The sequence below is a fragment of the Sylvia atricapilla genome, chromosome 1, assembly GCF_009819655.1.
Source record: "Sylvia atricapilla isolate bSylAtr1 chromosome 1, bSylAtr1.pri, whole genome shotgun sequence".
NCBI classification, from domain to species: Eukaryota; Metazoa; Chordata; class Aves; order Passeriformes; family Sylviidae; genus Sylvia; species Sylvia atricapilla.
The window spans coordinates 25,735,142-25,754,227 of record NC_089140.1 but is presented as its reverse complement, the minus strand read 5'-3'; the positions used below and the strand labels follow the sequence as shown (position 1 = coordinate 25,754,227).

The 19,086-nt window shown below is 37.1% G+C and overlaps 2 protein-coding genes across 6 annotated transcripts in view; both read right to left on the bottom strand.

Moving 5' to 3' along the window:
- The window catches only part of C1GALT1 (core 1 synthase, glycoprotein-N-acetylgalactosamine 3-beta-galactosyltransferase 1), a 238,479-nt gene that overhangs the window by 76,522 nt on the left and 142,871 nt on the right, over positions 1-19,086 (bottom strand). The gene's annotated exons all lie outside the window — the stretch shown is intronic.
- UMAD1 (UBAP1-MVB12-associated (UMA) domain containing 1) overlaps positions 1-19,086 on the bottom strand; it is a 78,322-nt gene that overhangs the window by 28,295 nt on the left and 30,941 nt on the right. The window lies entirely within an intron of this gene.

Below are 19,086 nucleotides of genomic sequence, written 5' to 3'. Positions count from 1 at the left end.
TAAACTATTCCAGGGAACTCTGTGTTTTATTCTCTTGATAACATTTCAGGTATTTGAAACAAGAAATACTTTTTTCATAAAGAGGAAGAGGGGAAAAATCCCACCTAAAAATTTGCAAATTGATCATTCAGTCGGCTCATATTAGGGCCACTGATATCTTTGTCCCACTGAGATGAATCCATGATCACATACAGCCTCATCCCAATAACCAGCCTTCAAGTGAGCAGCTGCTTACAACACTCATGTTAGTTATGAACTTTTTGTCATGTCTTCTACAAACCCTGAAAGCACCAAAAAGCTAAGTTAATACTTTGTGGGAGAAGAATTGATAATATAACAGAACACTCATTTAAGGTAACTTTTATGTAGCATTGTTATGAGAAATCTCCAAAGTAATAATCATTTCATACCCAAGTGCTACTATCCTCTGAGAGGCATGGAAATCCCACTACTTCTGAAACAAAGTTAAGCAGAATTAATTTAAAACATAAAGACCACACACAAAGTTATACAGACACACTGAAACACACTTATGTCTGCATGGCATACAGACACAATACAACTGATGCAGAAAGTTAAATCACAGCACCTAAGATTCCATTAGAAGGCTTACAAATACTGTGGCTCAAAAAATATTCCCTCCCTACTTTTTTTTTTTTTTAAGTTATTTTTTTTTGGCAGCAGCCTGGAAATCTTATGTCACTGACTATACAATATCAATTTTGAGCCGGAAACCTTACGGTATATTCACTGCTGCTTCTGCATTTCTGAAACATGCTTGCAGACTATTTCTGAACAGCATGGGGTTTTTTTTCTCTAAAAAGTATAAATTCACTGTATTCTTTCGAGTGACAAGCATAACTTTATAAACATACCTAAAATTGGTACAAAGAGGCTTTGAGTATTTTTTTAAAGGAAAACCTACATCCAAAAGCAATCTCAACAAATTATTCAATAACAAACTATCTCTGCTTCTATAACTCCTTGAAAAACCCCTTTTGACTTACACTGTTAATTCCATTATATTAGTACTATCTTCTGATCTCAGACTTACAAAGGGATCTAAAACTAATCAACAAAGTCTCCTCACAAACCAAAACATAAATCCATTGAACGTGTCCTCAGAAAAGACAAAAACCTGCGTGGAAGCTGAATTTTGGATCATACCTCTGTCATGAATAACCGGCTCCACATTGATGATTAAAGGACTACCTAATTTTATTTATTTAGAGCACATGGGTCAATAATGTGGATTAACTAGGATTAAAGTGTTATTTTCTGATTATTTTTGTGCTTTAAGCGGGTTTAGTATTTCCAGGAACTTTATTCTAAAGCCAGCTTTGCAGAAGAAACTACACCACGGAACTTCTGGATTACTCTGACTCGTGTGTAAACAAAATGGAAATGTTCATTTCAACATACTACCAGTAGATTCCTTGGTTTTAAATGACACAACATAAATAGTATTAAATATTCACAGATTTTTAGCATGTCTGGCTTCATTACTTAAAAACGTTTCTAACTATTCAACTGCATTTTTGCATTACACAAACACAGTAGTATAGATCTGTTAGAAAAAAATTAATTATCAGCATAAAAAAGAGCTAGAATACTTCTTTAAAAGCATCCAAAGAGCAGGGCGGAAGTCATTTTGGGGAGGAGAAGCAGAGATGAATAAAAATTCCTGAACAGAGGAATTTGCTTTACAAAGTCTAAAAAAGCCCCACCACATTAAAATATCCATTTACAAAGATACAAGAGCAACAGATGTAAAAGTCCAGCTGATAAGTTTTTGGCTGTATCATTCAGTGAAATGCCCAAATGTTTGCATGTACACCAAAAAAGGACATTAACACTGCCCTCAAAGAGAAGAGAAAAAAACATAATTGTGCAGTACTTGAATAATTCATTTTAAAGAAAAATCTGCCAGGACTTTGTACCATATTCTTTTTACTTGTGGAGAAAATGAAGGAAGGTCAGAGCAGCTGTAAGTTTTATCATTAGCTGTTCATAGTAGGAAACTGGGGGCTACAAACGCTTACGTTGTTATGCCTACACTGTAAATCAGTGCCTTCCCTAAACCCTGCATTGAAATGGAATTTTCCAGCTGAATATTAAACATTTCAATTTGTAAAAAAATGAAAAGTTAAAACCCATATAGCCTCATGCCAGCTTCAAGAGCTCAAAGGGAGATGGGCAGTTTTCAAAAAAGAGCGTTTCTTTTCTCCTGAGACAGCAAGCACCCACCCACTTCTGCAGAGGCCCTGAGGAGCTGAAGGGGTGAGCCACCGTGGATTTCAAACTCTGAAGCCAAGTGGAACTCCAGGCTTAGGGGTACTTAAGACCCATGGTGATGTGTAAACTACATTAACACGAGCTACCAGATCTTCTGATTAAAACTTCACAGTGTTCAGAGATGAAGGTCCACACTTTGGCTCCAGCTTTCAAGCTTGTAACACTCCATAACAGACTTAGAAGCACAAGGGTTTCTGAGTCCCTCCAAATGCAACAGGCCAGAAACTCAAGTACAAAGCTTTCCAGGTTCTGTGGCTCCTTATCCACTTGCTCAACATCAAGTTCCCAGACAGGTCCGCCCTGCACATAAAATTTTTCTGCAGAACTTTTTCATGCAATAACACGATTAGAATAGAATAAGTATCTGTTTCAAAACACAGCACACTGAAAACAGACAAGGCCACCCTACAAAAACAAACTGCGTACAGCTGGTAACTCCCTTCTGGCTACTATTTGAAGAACTGTCAGTCAAACTGTAGTGAGAACATTATTACCTAAGGGTGAGCTTTCACAACATGGCTGAGTCAGGCTAACAACTCGGTGCTGCCAAAAGGAGCAGTCCTGCCTCTCCTCTCAGCATGGGTGCTCCTGCTCTTTCCTTTGTGCTGGCTCCCAAATTCTCCCAAGTGCTTGTGAGCCACCTGAGCTCACTGAACTGGCTAACAAGAAGATAAATACATACTGCCTATGTTGCTGGGTTAGTTTTCTGCTAGTTTTGTGAGCTAACTCAGAGATGCCAAATGAGCTGGCAGAGCTGGCACACAGGTGATGGAAAGATCCTGCTTCCATGAGCAAGAAGCACGGTGACCCTTCCTCCAGACAGTTAAGCTGTTCTGCAGAGCCATACCCTATTGTACAGTCGGGCTTGCTCTCCATCATGGAAAAGCAAGAGGTAATATTTCAGATCTAAATGTACTCTTCTCTCCAGACATGAGACAAATCATCATGGAAAGTTTCAAAGGTGTGCTAGACCTCACGCATCAAAAACATGAAGTTCTTAAACGTAGACAAAAACCCCAACCAAACAAGTTATTACACTAGGAAATGCTCATTTTTGTTATTACCAGTAGGCTCTAGGAAACTCACTATTCATGCATATTCCTAGTTTTCCTTCTTTTCTTCCTAAGGGTTCAACAGTGCAACTTTCTGTCTTTTGCTTTTTCCTCATGAGAAGGTTGCATTCATTTTCATTCCATCAGCCTGAGGAAATCAGACAAGTAAGCACCTGCTATACAGTGCTGCACTGCTGTGTTGAAGGAGTCCTCTGTGGATGCAGACAGCATTAGTGCGGATGACAGGTCTTCTGGGATTTCCATAGACTGGCTCGAAAAAATACCATGGATCCAGTAATTTTATCAAAAATCTAAAATCTGGCTTGGTCAATGCAAAGAATCCATCCAAATATTTTAATTCCTTGCAGGTATTAAAATGTAGGTATGGTCATACAATTTTTGCAAATTCTGTTTAAGATGCACCGACCTGAACCCTGAACACAAGGAATTTTGTGAAGATGAGACCTGAAACAGTCACACTGATGTTCTTTCCCATTCCTAGACATGCTCCTTATTATCTCCTGCTTGAACTCAGTAGTTAGAGAAAACCACAGACCAACAATGTCACCCTGATGTCGCCCTACAAAACAAGCCAATGAACCAACCCATCCTATGCACAAAGGGCTATGTTACCACACACTGATTCAACTGGCTGCAAATTGGCACATGAAATTCTAGGTCACAAAGACCTGTGCTCCTGTATCTGACAGGCAGCCGCTATGGTACATTAATGATTTTTCGCAAAACAAGAGAGAATTAAGTTTCCATTATGCAGTTATGGCTTTATGTGTGCTCTACTCAGGAACATTCCTATATTCAGATCACACTGTAATTTGCCCACAATCATCATGCAGCCTGATATGTAGAAAAAACTAGAAGGAAAAAAAAAATCCAGGGCTATAAACAACATGGCACCCTTTTCTTCCCCAAAGACACAGCTCCTGTCTGGAAGACAACTGATTTCATATCTGCTTTCCTATCTCCTTCATGCCTCCTTTAAGGTGAGGACAACAGATTTAGTGCCTGGAGTTTTACACACACAAACATTGCAGCAGGGCAGAAAATGTATATGGATGCCAGATGCTTTCAAAACTTGTGATCTGTCTTTCCTCTCCACTCTGAGCTGTTTGCTCCTGCTGTTCCCCTCATCCATTCTGCAGGTAATCTGGTTCCTTAGTGTGTCCATTCCTCTCTCTAAACCACAAGAACCATAGCTTCTGGTTGAATTTGCTGGTTGAATTTGCTGGAACCTTAGTCCTGGTTCTAGACCCGGCTCCCTATCATGTATCTGGAGACGATATGCTCAGAGCCAACTGAGGAGCACCAATGACCAAGGATGCATTTCCATTCATACCTCCCATTTCTGTCTTCCCTCTTGGCATACCTGCTCCATCACTGAAGCCCTTCAAACCAATTCACCTTACTAGAACAGCATACCACTAACCTAGAAAAAAGTTCACAAAAATGCAGGAAAATTAAACAGCAAAAGAGTAGAGTCTGAAGCAGGACAAGGGGAATGGCCCTCCTTCAGGGTGACAAAAGATCAGCCCAGCTACATACAGAGCTAGCCTAAGACAGAGTGATTTTCTCAACAGAGCAACTATTTTTGCATGCAATATGATCAGTCACGTTTAATTGTGCCTGAATAAAGGTGGTGTTGAGCGAGACCACGAGAGCTCATCTAATCACTCACCACTGCTAAGAAAGGGAATTTCTGTTCCCCTCACTCAAAGGAGTGCACTTCCCTTGCACTGATTCTGACAAAAAACATGAACTTTCAGCTTATTAACCCATCTTCTTCTGTGAAATTGAGCCAATTGACAAAGTTCAGCAAACACCAGAGCTGGAGCAAAGTAAGATTCACAGAAGTGGAGGAAAGTAGCACCTTCGCTTTTGGGTGGTGGTGAGCTGATAAAATCTAGATTATCCTCACTTGCAAAACCACTACTGGCCAAAAAACTCTTAAATGAGTAAGATCAGAAATGGGAGAAGACAGTATACAGGATTTTTGCCTTTGAGATATCCCACACTTCATACCTTTAAAACTTCATAGTTAGAAAAAACTCCTTTGCATTACTGTTCTGCCCCAAAGGGATTAAATAGGAACAAAGGCCTGAAAAACAACCAGTCTCAAACTTTCTAAGCAACTTGGAAGTTAAAAGACTGTCTGTTGTTTGTCAAAATGCAGGTGTAGCGTACAAATGTGGAGAATGTTTTGGGGATAACTTACTGTGAAAGGGGAATAGCTGCAATGTAGATCTCTAATTTAGGAGATCAGGTTCCCCACAAAGGTATTGCTAACAGGCTTTTCCAAAAGGTGCGTGCCCAGGAGGCACCTACGTTAAACACCTGCTTTGTATGCAGGGAAGCATCTTTCCATCCAGTGAGTAAATTGGAAAAATTGCTCTCAGATGAAGACATTTGAAGTCAAACACTCCTATAAACAACCTAATCTATGATTTCTACACCATCCTCCAACATAAAGGGTACACTAGACCTAGGCAGCTGTTCTGAAAGGTTGCCATCAGAAGCAAAGCTCTGCTACAATACGAAGTTTCAGATATGGGATGTGAGCATGCCCCTAAGATCACTCCAGCAACTGCAGAGATTTCGGAAGGAAGAAAAAGCTCTGGCACCTGTTGAAAGAAGGTCTAAGAGAAGTATTCTGAGTTTGCCTTGCTGGAATTTGTTTCTAAATTAATAAAAAACATTGTAAAAAGTAACTGGACTACAAGTGTATCCTGAAGGATAATATCCTTTTCCCTACCTGCTTCTATAATCAATTTATAGATGCTGTTATAATGAAAAGTAATGAAAATACAATACATCTTTGAATTAGTGTATCATTACTGTCCCAGAATGCCAAATTAAAAGCTCAGGACAGACCACGTAAACATTACCACTGTATAAATAGTCAATCAAACCTTTTCAAAACTTTGTCACAAGAGTTCTGGCATTTAAGAAAGGGGCTCTCAGTTGCAAAGACATGCCTGTAATTACTTTCTTTCACCATCTCAGTTCTAATGCTTGGGTGTCAGGTGAGTATATCCAAAGCTCAAATCCCCAGCAGCACACCAGAGAATGGTGTTCAGAAAACCTGACCACCTTTTGATCTATCACATGTGAGCTTAAAACATCCTTACCACTGCTCTCCAGTGTTCTCAGGGGTCCAGTAGGAAAACAGGATTATTTCTGATCTCAGCCCACATGGCATGGATTTATCTACCTGTACTAACCTGAGACCAGGCTGTTCTTCTCTGAGGGTCTGCATTACCTACAATCCTTATAGCTTGCTTCCCACAAAACTAAGTGTCATTTGTGCTAATCGGTGCTAAGTGAACCAGAAATGAGAGAATGGCAGGGATCCAGCTGACTCATTAATACCAGTGTAACGGATTAACCCTTTTACATTGTCTTCCCACCCCCCCCAATTAGTCAGCATCAAAGAGGTCTGAGACTGCACACACTGGAAACATAAAATAGGACAAAGTGTTTGAAAACAAAGGAGAACATCTAGGAGTAACATCATATTCTGCCTCAAGGCCTCTCATTTTCATATTACTTGGGAATAGGGTCTTTTTTAAAAGTTAAGCTAAGCTTTATTTTAAAAGCAGCAAGGAAATGAAATAGCCTGTCTGAAGAAAGTGAAACATTCTGATATGTATAATAAATCCATAACAAACTTCTCATGTAAATGAAAAGTGTGTAATTCAGCATGAAACATACAACTACCCGCTCCAAGTTCAAAACAGTTATTAACTGTGACTATAAAATTACTACAAAATGTTAAAACTTTTTTTTTAACATATGGACAGCACTTTTAGATATGTGATGCTAAACAAGATATTTTTGACTTAATCAAACTGCTGTTTAGAAAAATCCCTCTTAAAACAGTCTGTCTGAGGTTTTACATTATACAAGATGGAACACTTATTTTCACAATATTTACCTGCTTGAACAAGTTTTTCTAAATGTGTAACTGCCACCTAAGATTAATGACTCCTTTCTGTGCCTCCAGTGGCCTCCCATTCCAGTTGATAAAATACAAGCGTCTTTATTTCTTATTATAATAAGCATCTGTATGAATGCGTCATATGCATAGCTGCATTCTGACAAAAAAACCACGTCCTAGACAAATTTAAGAAAAAGACCTCAACTACATTTGCAATGATGTTTTTGGAAAATTGTGGCATTTCTCATTATGCAGTTATATACACACTTCACCAAAACTTGGATTACTGTAGTGTATAACTTGAATGCTAATGCTGAAGATTTAAACCCCGGTTTATGCAACATATGCAAGAATATCACTACACATAAAATGTTTCATCGTGTAGTAAATTCTGGCCTGTATAAAAGCTTCTCCTCCTTCTAAAAATTCAGTTACAGTTTAGTGAATATGCTGCTTTTAAGACATCCATCCAGCATTTATATTTGCTTCACATAGTCTGTCTCAATTATACTACAGCTGTCTCTCAGGGCAGAGAGAGCTGGCCATCTCCATCATGAACAACCACCACAGAATCTGAAGTTCTTGATTAAAAAGCAAATGGTTTTGTGAGCCAAGCTAAAACTACCGCAGCTGCTCCATTTCACAAACCAGGCGCCATTCAGCTGGGAAGAATGGCACCGACTCTGAATTGTTCTTCCTGAGAGTTTTCACAATAAAAACAAACCACACTACTTCCAAATTTTAAAAGACTGGAGGGGAAAAAAAAAAAAAAAAAAGTCTTCACTATTCTGGAAACAAGTGTTTTCTTTTTACTTAGAGCTTTTGATTTCTACATCAATGTTCGTCTAAGAATAAAAAACCAAAACTAAAGCCAACCCCTCCCCCAGGCATGCACACAGCAAACGGCTTCCTGGAGATGCTTTTAATGACCATCTACAGCAAGTCTGCAGATGTATTAAATAGAAATTGCAATGCTTAACTTCAAAAAGCCCCCAACAACCCAAGTTACTGCTCACTGATTGATCACTACTCATGCTGCTCATGCTGTAAAATATCATATTCAGTGATAGGATAAGGAATAGAAATAATAGTAACAATAATAACAACAACAACAATGATTATGTTTGATACACATTACCACAATTATAAAAAATTGTAATTTCTTTCATCAAGACAAAGTATCCATCAACTCCTGATCACTTCCTCTCCAAGAATATATATTCTCTACAAAATATGAAATAAACCAATCTTATTCCAGTGAAGGTGCAGCAAATGAAGTTGCAATATGTCTTTTGAATAAAAGCCATGTTTAGTATAACTTATGATGCACAACCTCGGTATGTGTCACCTCATTTCTTAGGTAACCACAACAAAATATAAGTGTTGATAACAAAAAAACCAATAAGACACCCAAAACATATTTACACATATGCTGAAATAGATTTTTTTTCTTCTGTATTGAAACCACTCCATTGAAAATATCAGAACCAAAACCATTACATATGTTTTCTACAATTTCCTAATAACACTTTCTTGGTGGTAAGGCCAGGAAACATTTTGCACTTGAGTTAAATTTTATACTTCAGGGATAGTGAATGTTTAGTCAGATTTTTAGGAGTTTAGTTACTTGGCCGCATTAAAGTTATTTGATGTCCTGGCCAGAAATAAATTTGATGTAGCTAAAAAGAGCTCCCATTTTATTAAAATGAAAATATTTGGTAGTTTTCCTCAAGCTAATGTTGACTGACTGTTGCAAAAATGAGAACCAACTCCTTCAAATTGTTTAAATTCACTCATTTCCCAGTAATGGAAAAAAATCTGAGTTGCTTTAAGAATTTTTCTTTAAAATATTGTCCATTGCTTTCCTATGACTATTTCATTTATTTTGCCTTTATCCATATTGTACTTGAGCCAGATTAGAAACACCAGGCTAAGGACACACCAGAAAATACTCAAGGCTTCACTATATTACAATTTTTAGCATATAAAAAGAATAAAACCCCAAAACTTAGTCTATCTATTCATTCTACTTCTAGAAGCTGGAAAAGATTTGATTTTGTGTTGCAAACTAATGAGAGCTTTAAGGTAATGAGTGTTTTATGCTACACATATCACTGCAACATTTTTAGAATGATTGCAAGTAAATTTTACACATTTGTTGGATTTTTTTAATGAAGTCTGAAAGTAGTAACTCAGAGTAACTATCTAACAAGACTGAATAACTTTTGAGTATATCTTTAAAAATATCTCAGCATTTTAAGAACCTCATAGATTTGACTTTACAAGTCAAGACACTCTATATGAAATGCTTAACAGATTTGTAAATTATTTTTACAGGGTTTTTTTTAAGTTGGTTCTGTAAACAAACAAACAAAAAAAAGGCACCCTTAAAGACGAGACCAAGTAATTTTTTTATCTGCAAATTATAGCTACTGATTTTAATGGGAATACTACTTTCACTTTCAAAACCTTATACTTCACAGTACAGAACGATTTGTTTGGGGCTTTTTTGATTGTTTGTGGGTTTGCTTGTTTTGTTTATTTGGTTTTGTTTTGTTTTTCTTGAGACAAGGCCTGGTTCCTCTCACAAAGTTATTGTGTTGCTTCCAAGCTGTTTGGCTTTTGGGTTTGTTTTGTTTCCTTTTTTTCAAGTCTTCGAGGCAGTTGAATTCAGCACAACTTTCCAGCTTCTTGAAGCAAAACGATTTGTTTCATTTTGTAGATTACTCCTTAGTACCTGACCAGGTTATGTTACCTTTGGTAAGATTGCATATAAGACAGCATAAGTATTGAAAATTCATACTTCTAGGAGCAAAAGTTCACAGCTTGAATCTACATTTGATTTTTGCCGTGCTTCCAGCTTTCAATTTTGCTACTTAAGAACAGAGAAGTCACAGGCTGTCTGAAAGACCCACAAAATAACAAGGAAAAGTCTGCAATTTTTTACTGCACCCATCAAATCCAGGTCAATGGATGTGATGCACTGGTGCTGCCCAGTCCTTATTCCAACATGAAAATGTTTCTGGAATTCAGGTGTTTGTAGTTATATGCACTTCTTTAAACACTAGCCCAGTTAAGAGATAGTATTTAGAACTTCTCTCAGTTTCCTGCAATTTACAGGCCAGATTAAGAATGAGAAAAGTGAACCAAACCAGGTTCAATACACAACAGCCCCTCTTTCAGGGTGGTCTTCTAAGAAGAGCAACCAACAAACGATACAAGGATAGAAGTCTGAAATATTATTACATCTTCACAGACCTCATGAACAAGGCAATGGTGCTGACAAGAATTAATGGGCTGACTAAAGAAAAACTTTCAGCCAGATTTTGCAATAAATTGTAAGAAAAGTTCCTAGGAGTCAGGGCTACAATAATTCTAGCCCTCTCAGAAACAGCTGGGTAGTTCCTACTCTCAGTAACTTTTATGTGTGTCCATTTTTAAGAACAACTAACATCCAAGGAAACAGAGGGGTGTAAGGAGGGAATATATTGAGCCTATATATTTTTTTAAGTTTCTTAATAATTTCTTACTGCATTACATCTCTTAATAATGCCTACTTGAAAAAGTTCTAGGATCTTTGCCTCCTCCAAGCCCTCCAGTAATTTTACAGAGACAAAGTTACTTATTTGCTGGCTGTTCCCCTGTTTTGAATCCCTTTTTTCAATCAAGTAAGGGCCTAGACCTTGTGTGGGCATGAAAAAGACTCACATTAATTCACCAGGAAAAAGACTGTGGGGGAGTAAACCATTACAAATTTTTAATGAAAAACTCTTCATATGGAAGACTTGCTACTGCAGCAATGTTAGTAAGATAGATCAGGTGACATTCTTTAAGAGCTCAAAAGAAAGCTAGTTGGGAGCTTGTAAACTAAAGTAAAAAATCAGTGAAACCTCAAAACCCTTTTGAAGCAACATTGTCAAATATATATTCTTCATAATAGTTGCTTAAAAGGAAGCAAACATAGACATTTAGATGTGCAAAATAAAAACTAATCTCAGTCAATATACCTTCAGAAACATCAAAATGCATTCTCCACATACAGCAGTCATTGTTAGGCATTTAGCAAGTCTGAAAGGTTGTACTGGGCAGCACAAGGAGATAAAATACCTGCTTTGAAATCTCAACTATTCAGGATTGACAGGGATTTTGTGACAAAGTGCAAGGCAGAACCTGCAAAGTCTGAATCAAAAATAAGATCAGAAATACAGTCTTAGCAGTATCTCAAGAGGCAAACAGTATTTCCAGAGGTAAATAGAAATATCTGGATCCAAATTCCATTTTGATAAAATACCCTGGTATTAATAGAATCAACTGGATACTATCATAACCTTAGTTAAGAAGTAAATCTAGATAAACATTTTTTAAAAGTTAGATACATTATCATTTACTATGAAATGCAGTAAAATTCCAAGCATTTTCCTCCGACTTGGTATTACTATATTTTAAGGTCTAGTTCTGACTGAATAATCCAGGATTAAAACCTCTGAAATCACATGAGCCCTTTGTTCTCAGTCATCTACACTTCCATTAATTTGAAAGTGGCAGCACTGATACTGATATTTGAAAGAGTATAATCCCACCAGATTCAAAGGCTACAACATGGTTTTCCATTACAAACTTCTTACAAAAAAGCCTTTTTCAGTGTGGACAACGGAAAGAGAGAGGTAATTTCAAGAGGCACTAGATAAGCTTCAGTAGTATAACACTAATATTATCAATGAGTGGATATACGTAACAAAGGATCACCAGTTTCTTCTTATTGCAATGGAACATTTTCCACATTGCTTAATGGTAAGATGATAGAGTTGGGTGGTTTTTTTCCACACAGTATTTACACACATTTGTTCTGAATAGGTGAGTAAGTCTAGAAATATGCCCTGCAAGTGGCAAACTAAAGAGCTGGAAAACAAGGCTGAGAGGCTGTACTCACTGACATACCAGGGAAGCAGAGGAAAGCAAAAGCATAGTGCCTTTGCAAGACAGCTTGCATGTGAAGACTTCATCTGTGTTATGTGAGTCACCATCCTGGACAGGTTTTCACTTCCAAATTTCACAGACACTCATCACCTGGTTTGCACAGTCACCTCCCTTCTCAAGCATTAGATTGGTGGCCAAGTGGCTTCTGCACACTTTCATTTGTATTTGTCACAAAATCTGCAGCATTTCACAGAACTGGCAAGGGCTGGTCTTACCACACATATGTTTTAAAGATCAGAGAAGTGAAGTAACTAGTCCATAGAATCAGCAAAGTACTGCCTGCAAGCTCCCATTGAACTAATAAAACATTTGCTCAGTGATCAATTTATGTTTTAAGTCTCCCTAGTCAAATGAGGTAGTGCAAATTTGGCTGACATATTTGAAAAGGCTAAATGCTTTTTAAAAATGCTTCTATATTTATGGTACAGCAGAAGAATGTACAATATTTCTGCTTGGTCACATAAAAAAGGTCAGGCCAACGGGAATCAACATTTGGGAAGACCATGTTCCTTTGGATTACGAGATACAGCCTAAACAGGCTTGATGATAATATTTGTCTTCTCTTGATGATAATATTTGTCTTTGATGGCTATTTTTAGTATGACCAAAAAAAAGCCACCCTTTCATTCAATGCCTTCTGTCTTCTTTTGCTCTTAACTGATCCCTTCTATGCATTTTTCCAGTTATGCCATTTCTCTTTTGCGCTCTCATTAGTACTTTCCATCTTTGCTCAAATATTTGTTCAACAGCAGTAGAAAATCTTGGTGTTTTTACTGCAACTCAACGCATATGATGTCTGAATAGTATCTCCAGCTGGTTTTACAGAGTATATACCTGAAGTAACATAATTCAGTTTCTTATAAATTATGTACCATGCAGTCATTTGTAGCCTGTAGTTTTAAGACAGCTATGCCACATTTCACTAAGGGAGCTGGTCCTTCAAACTGCCTGTGCTGTTCATTTGACACTTCAGTGAGACAGTTCAGATTATTAAGCAGGCAGGAAACCCCAAAGCACATGTGTGGGTGGGTGACTTGTTTTTCACCAGCTTAGCAAAATGAATCAAGTCACCAAGAAATCAGGCAAATGGCTAGACTGAGTCAGGTGCAGGAGAGAAGCAGCCAGCCCCTTGCAGTGGCAGCGATATGTTAAATGAACTTGTCAGTCCTATCTGCACCTTAAGTGGAAGCCTCTTGGGCAAAGCCCCATGAGATTATTCTCCTATTAAACATAAATTAACTCTCCTGGTTTCTTTTAAACAGAAGGCTCTTATAAGAATGGCCCTTCAAGCCAGTCCTAGACTGTGCCTCAGGGCGGGGGTGTGTGAACACTGATGGACATTTATTGCAGATCAGCTAAAAATCAGCAATTCACTGAGCTCTAAAATTTCATCACTTATCACACAGAATGCAGTACTGTTTATTGCCTAAGTTTTAATATGCAAACATACCAATCAAGAAGCACCATATCTTTGGCAGTTGAAGTCAGCTATTCTATATTAAATATTTGTGATGGTTATCTCCAGGGGCATATATGAAGGTTTGCTTTAAAATTTTTCCTCTGGTTTTGAAATTATCCACAGGTAGAGTGTTTCTTTAAAATTCCCTGCAGTAGAATCTATTGGCATTTTAAAGCTGCCATGGCAGAGTAAGAAAACAAAAACAAAAACCCCAACTATTAGAGCTCTGCTGAAAGTAGGGAAATTTAAAAAAAAATCCAAACACTTTATTCATGTCCAATGGAATCCAAATTACTTTTCCAAATTGCAGTCTGCAATTTAGTACAAAATGTCACATTGTGTACACCCTAACTTTCATTTGCCTTTGACTCTATAGTGTCTCAAGATACCAGTGCTTTTCAGCCTTTTATTACCAAGTGTTTTGGGGCATTCACAATTTCCAAGATATTGCCACTGCTTCTCTTTATTACATTTAAAGTACTCCTACAGTGGACAAACGTCTTAGAACACTGTAGAAGAACAAACACTCGGAAACATGCAAACCAAAGGCAAAGCAGTGAAGTTAAACATTAACTGTTGGACAACATCTGTATGCACGTATTGGGCTGCAGTAGCACCACATCAAGCACATTACCCTCTGTGTATGACTGCTGGACTGCATTGCTGTGTCAAATGAACACTGTGTTGCTGCACTGACCCAGAAGCAAATATAAAAACCATTGAACAAAAAAACACCTACTCAGACAGATTTATTTTACTTTTTTTGTGCTCTGAGTAGGATCACTTTATTTGTTTTCCAACAAGTCCATATTCCTGTTGGCAACATTCCTCTGTGGGTAAAAGAGGCAAAGCAGAGTCAAGTTGTGTTCCCCCTCTCCCTGTTCCCTCCTTATCCACTGTTTCTGGAATTGATTTACATTAGCCTTCTTCTCTCTGTTTCAAATGAGGTTAAATATTTTCCTTCCTTCCCTCCCCGGTTTTTCTTTTTTTTTTTTTTTTTTTTTTTTTGGTGGGTGAGAAGAGAGTAGAGGGAAGGAATTGAGGGTTTTTTTCCAAATAAGCAGGGGAGAGATACCAGGTTACATATGCTTTGCAACAAGGCATTCAAAATACTAAGTAAACAAGAGAGTAAAAGCAGCACAATCAAAACCCATGGCATCAAAGCCAACTTACCACAGCTATTAAAAAATCTACTGGATATCTATTTGGCATCTCAAAATAACCCCAATTCAAAAAATTGCTAAGCAGATCCCTGCATGCTCTGGGGAACCAAATGAAAAATTATACCTTTCTCAACTGCCCTGACACGTGATGTTTGGAAAAGCTTCAGAGAAGTAAGCCAGAAATTCCAGATAACAGAACATTTCCAGATAATGTTATTTCTTCCCTTAATTGTGTTACCCTTGAAATATCCTTGCATCCTCTCACGGGGCTTGATTCTGGTCCTAAGAGAAGTAATTACCTTTCGTATGCAAGATCCTACTATAGGAGGAGAAAGCTTCTACTGTTTATATACTGAAAATCAGCTTATTACAGACATCCACATGATGTAATACAAGAAATTCAGTGCAAGGACCTGAACTGGAGCCTGGTGCATTCACATGGTCACCAAAGCTTTCTGGGGGCAATTCAAGGTATTTAAGTAGAAATGCTAAATTTTTCAGTATAAGTTTCAATGTTATTACAGGAGTTTGAGCTCTTGATTTGCTTATATCTACTTTCTCTTTTCATCTAACACAATGCTGCTGTGCCTCTCTGTTTATCCATCTTAGATCACTTCCATTATTCTGGTACTGAGGAAAAGGAAGGGAAGAAACATTAATCATATCCTTACTAGCTAACTTTGAACTGATAATCTGAGTTTTTTACACTTAGTTTGAGTAATGCTGGCTATGCCTCAGTTATCAAGCCTACAGTTACATCCAACATATTATTTACCACAAAATACATCCTCAGCCATGCTTTGCATATGTGCTTGTTTTATATAAAATATCATCATTGATATTCTATATAAAAAATTAGGTCTATTAATTATTGAAATATAGAGAGGTAGATTTCTTTGCAAATAAATACAAAGTCAGTCCCCTCTGGTTCTTTAACTTACGACCTTTGATCTATTAATTGCCTCAGTTTTGTGATTCTTTGTAGAGAGTTTATGCTGTAGAGAGAGAGATGATGTTTCTTTGTTAAATGCTTTGCTGTTTCCTGTTGTGAGAACTTAATTGACTGTTACTATTCAAGTCCTAACAAAACAGCATTTCTACTGTCCTTTGCTAATTATGCCTTGCCTGCATTTTCCCTAGCATTTCACACTACATTTGTTTTTCCACTTTATATTTTAGGGCAGCTTATTTGTAAGAATGTGCATTTATGTTCATATTATCTTGACCTAACAGACCAGATCTGATTGCTTTTTAAACGTATGCAAATAATTGGCCTGGAAGCAACACAGAAATACAAGTGCTGCATTTACTGTGAGTGCAAGAAAAGTTAAATTGGGCTGGCACTTTAAATAAGCTCAACTTGCCAGCGTAAGGGCACGTTTTGCTTTGGAGCCAGTACTACAATGGACCCATCTTCAGGATAATAACAATTATTTCTATTTATCTCACAAAAATAAGGAGCCTAACTTGCTGGAGAACCCAAATAGTAGATTGTGTTAAATGTAAAATGGTGATTAGGAAAGAGTAAAGGAGGAAATAGCCAAGGTGCCTTCTTAATATTCCCAGTATATTGTCAGATAAGTACCAGAATAGTCTAGTTTGTCTAATGATACTCATGTTTAGTAGGATGTATTACCTCTGCCTATAAAAGTTGTTCTGCCTAAAGGCATTTTACCAAACAGGCATACAAAGTACATAAAACAAAACATATATGAATAAAATAAAAAAATTCTGAAAGACAAACTCTATACCAATTACTAAGATCAAATTACTTCAGAGTTACAACATTTCCTTTGAGAAGCAGAGAAAGAATACAGAAGCTTTCAATATAATATGTATGTTCTCATATGCTGTTTAGCAACAGAAATCTGAACTAAAAATTCAAAGACTATTCTGCTTTTGAAACACTAGGCAAATTCAATTAAATTTCTGCAATTTAAAGTTCAAAGACATTTAAGCAAAGAATCCATAGCATAAGGCAAAGATAATTTTTAAGCACAGAAAAGAAAGTACAGTCACATCTTGGACATTCCTATTTTAAAAAAGGCTGTTGTCATTAATTACAGCTGTTAATACAATGTGTATGGATAAACAGTTAGCACAGTGTAATCAGGCTTTAACTTCTGTATTTCTTGAGGTATTTCCATAACTGACACCATCTGGTCAAAACCTCAAATAGACTCCTGCATATTATTGCAGTAAGGGTATGTGACACCAGCACATTTTCCCTACTTCTGCTGGTCATCAACCCTAAGGAAGAGCCAGCAGAAGAGACCCTACTGATGTGCATCTCCTTTCAAAGCAAAAAGTTATGCCTATTTGCACTAGAAAATACTGTGACTATGACTTGCAGGAAAATTAGTAATAATTAGTCATGTGTGGGGAAAAAAATTATTAAAAAATTCTTTAGGATTTTCAAGGCAATTCCCATAATTCTGCTCTCTGGAACATGTATGCCAGGCTGCCATTTGGCAACAATCACACAAATTTTATTTTTAGAAAAGAAAAAGCCTCCAAAATCTTTAGTATTTTTCTTGATTTGTGCAATTCTTAACTTGTCAGATGACAAATATTGGCACAGGGACACTTTCCATAATGACTTCATCGTAAAGTTGGCTACCTGACAAAATAAAGTTACTACCAAACAGGAATTACTACTGTGCAATGATATTGTTTAAATCAGAGGTGAAATTTTATTACAAAGACTAAAGGCATGGGATGAAAAAGAAGATTAAGTAACTGCAGCTGCAATTTTCTGAAGGCCATGTACAACTAATTTTATTTCATTCCTAAAGTGAAAAATGTCTTGCTTTGGCCTTCAACATGTTCATGTCTAAAGGAGGAATTACGCCAGTTTATTGCCTTGTATTTCCCTGTAATGGAATGTTTCTTTTCAAGCTTTAGTTTTAGTCCCTGTGCAAACCCTCATCCCCCTCCCACCTAAAAAAAAAAAAAGCATTTTGCTTCAGCAGGGACTTCAAAACTAGATGCACAAAAAATAATCCAATGTCCCTTCCTCTGATGACTAGCCAGGAGTGCTCAGGCACGGTGTAATCACTCCTCCACTATAACCAGCAATATTGCATTAAACTGTAATTTAGTTGATCTACTTCTGGGAGTCATTTATTACATTCCAAGTCCTGTGGATAGTGATAGGGCCATAAATGGAGCTATAAAAAACAAACTCTTATCAGCTGGACATCTATTTCTACTACAAGAAAGTTTGGTAAATACAAAGATTTATGACTTGAGCAATGCTCTATGAGAACATTGTTTACCCAGTAAAGTGGAGGTGATTTTTCTTCCGTTCTGCAGTTTCCTTCATTTGGTACTTGAACACTGCTTGAAAGTAGCTAGAGACGTCTAATGTACATGTATTTCTTGAAGTGAAATTTCATTCTTGACAAACTGGTACAGTTTTTAAAGGCATGTCTGCACAAGATTAAAATTACAGTCTCCATATCTGCATGGTTTCTTTAGGTTGGTGAGCAGTGACAAGTGAGAAATGCTATCTGCCATGCACCTAGTCCCCTGCACTCTGATCAGAGCTTTGTGAATGCTGACATTTCATATGTTAGGCTAGATCAAAGCCTAAATCTTTACATTGTTATATTAAAACTCTACATTCTATATATGTCAAATAGCTAGGAAAAAAATCTGCTTTTTTCAGTTTTAAGGACTAAATTATTTTTGTTGTGTTAAAAGAACTTTTTGGTAAAAACAGATTTGGAAACAATCTGCCATTTAGCAGGAAGTTGCAATCAACTAACTAGATAAGTGAGACAGTATTTTTCAGTTTAAAAAAATCCTAAAATATTTATTTTACAGTCTTCAAAACGTCCCTACTGTCACTGTAAACAAATATATACTAACATGCATATAACAAGTGTATCAGTACATACATATTCATTGACATTTAAGAATCTACTCCACTTTTGTGATACTAAACAAAGCTGAGAAGCACAAATACATGATTAAGAAATGTGCACAAATGTGATTTAATGCAGTGAATTTTAAAAGTAGAAAATTAAAAAAACAATTCAATCACTCCACTAGTACCACAGAGCAGCAGCTCTTACAGTTGAGATGGGGATGACCCTCCTGCATGCAGACAGGGAAGTGTACATAAATGCTATACCTGCACTATGTTTGATTACCTTGAAATATGCTGTACACCACTGAAGCATG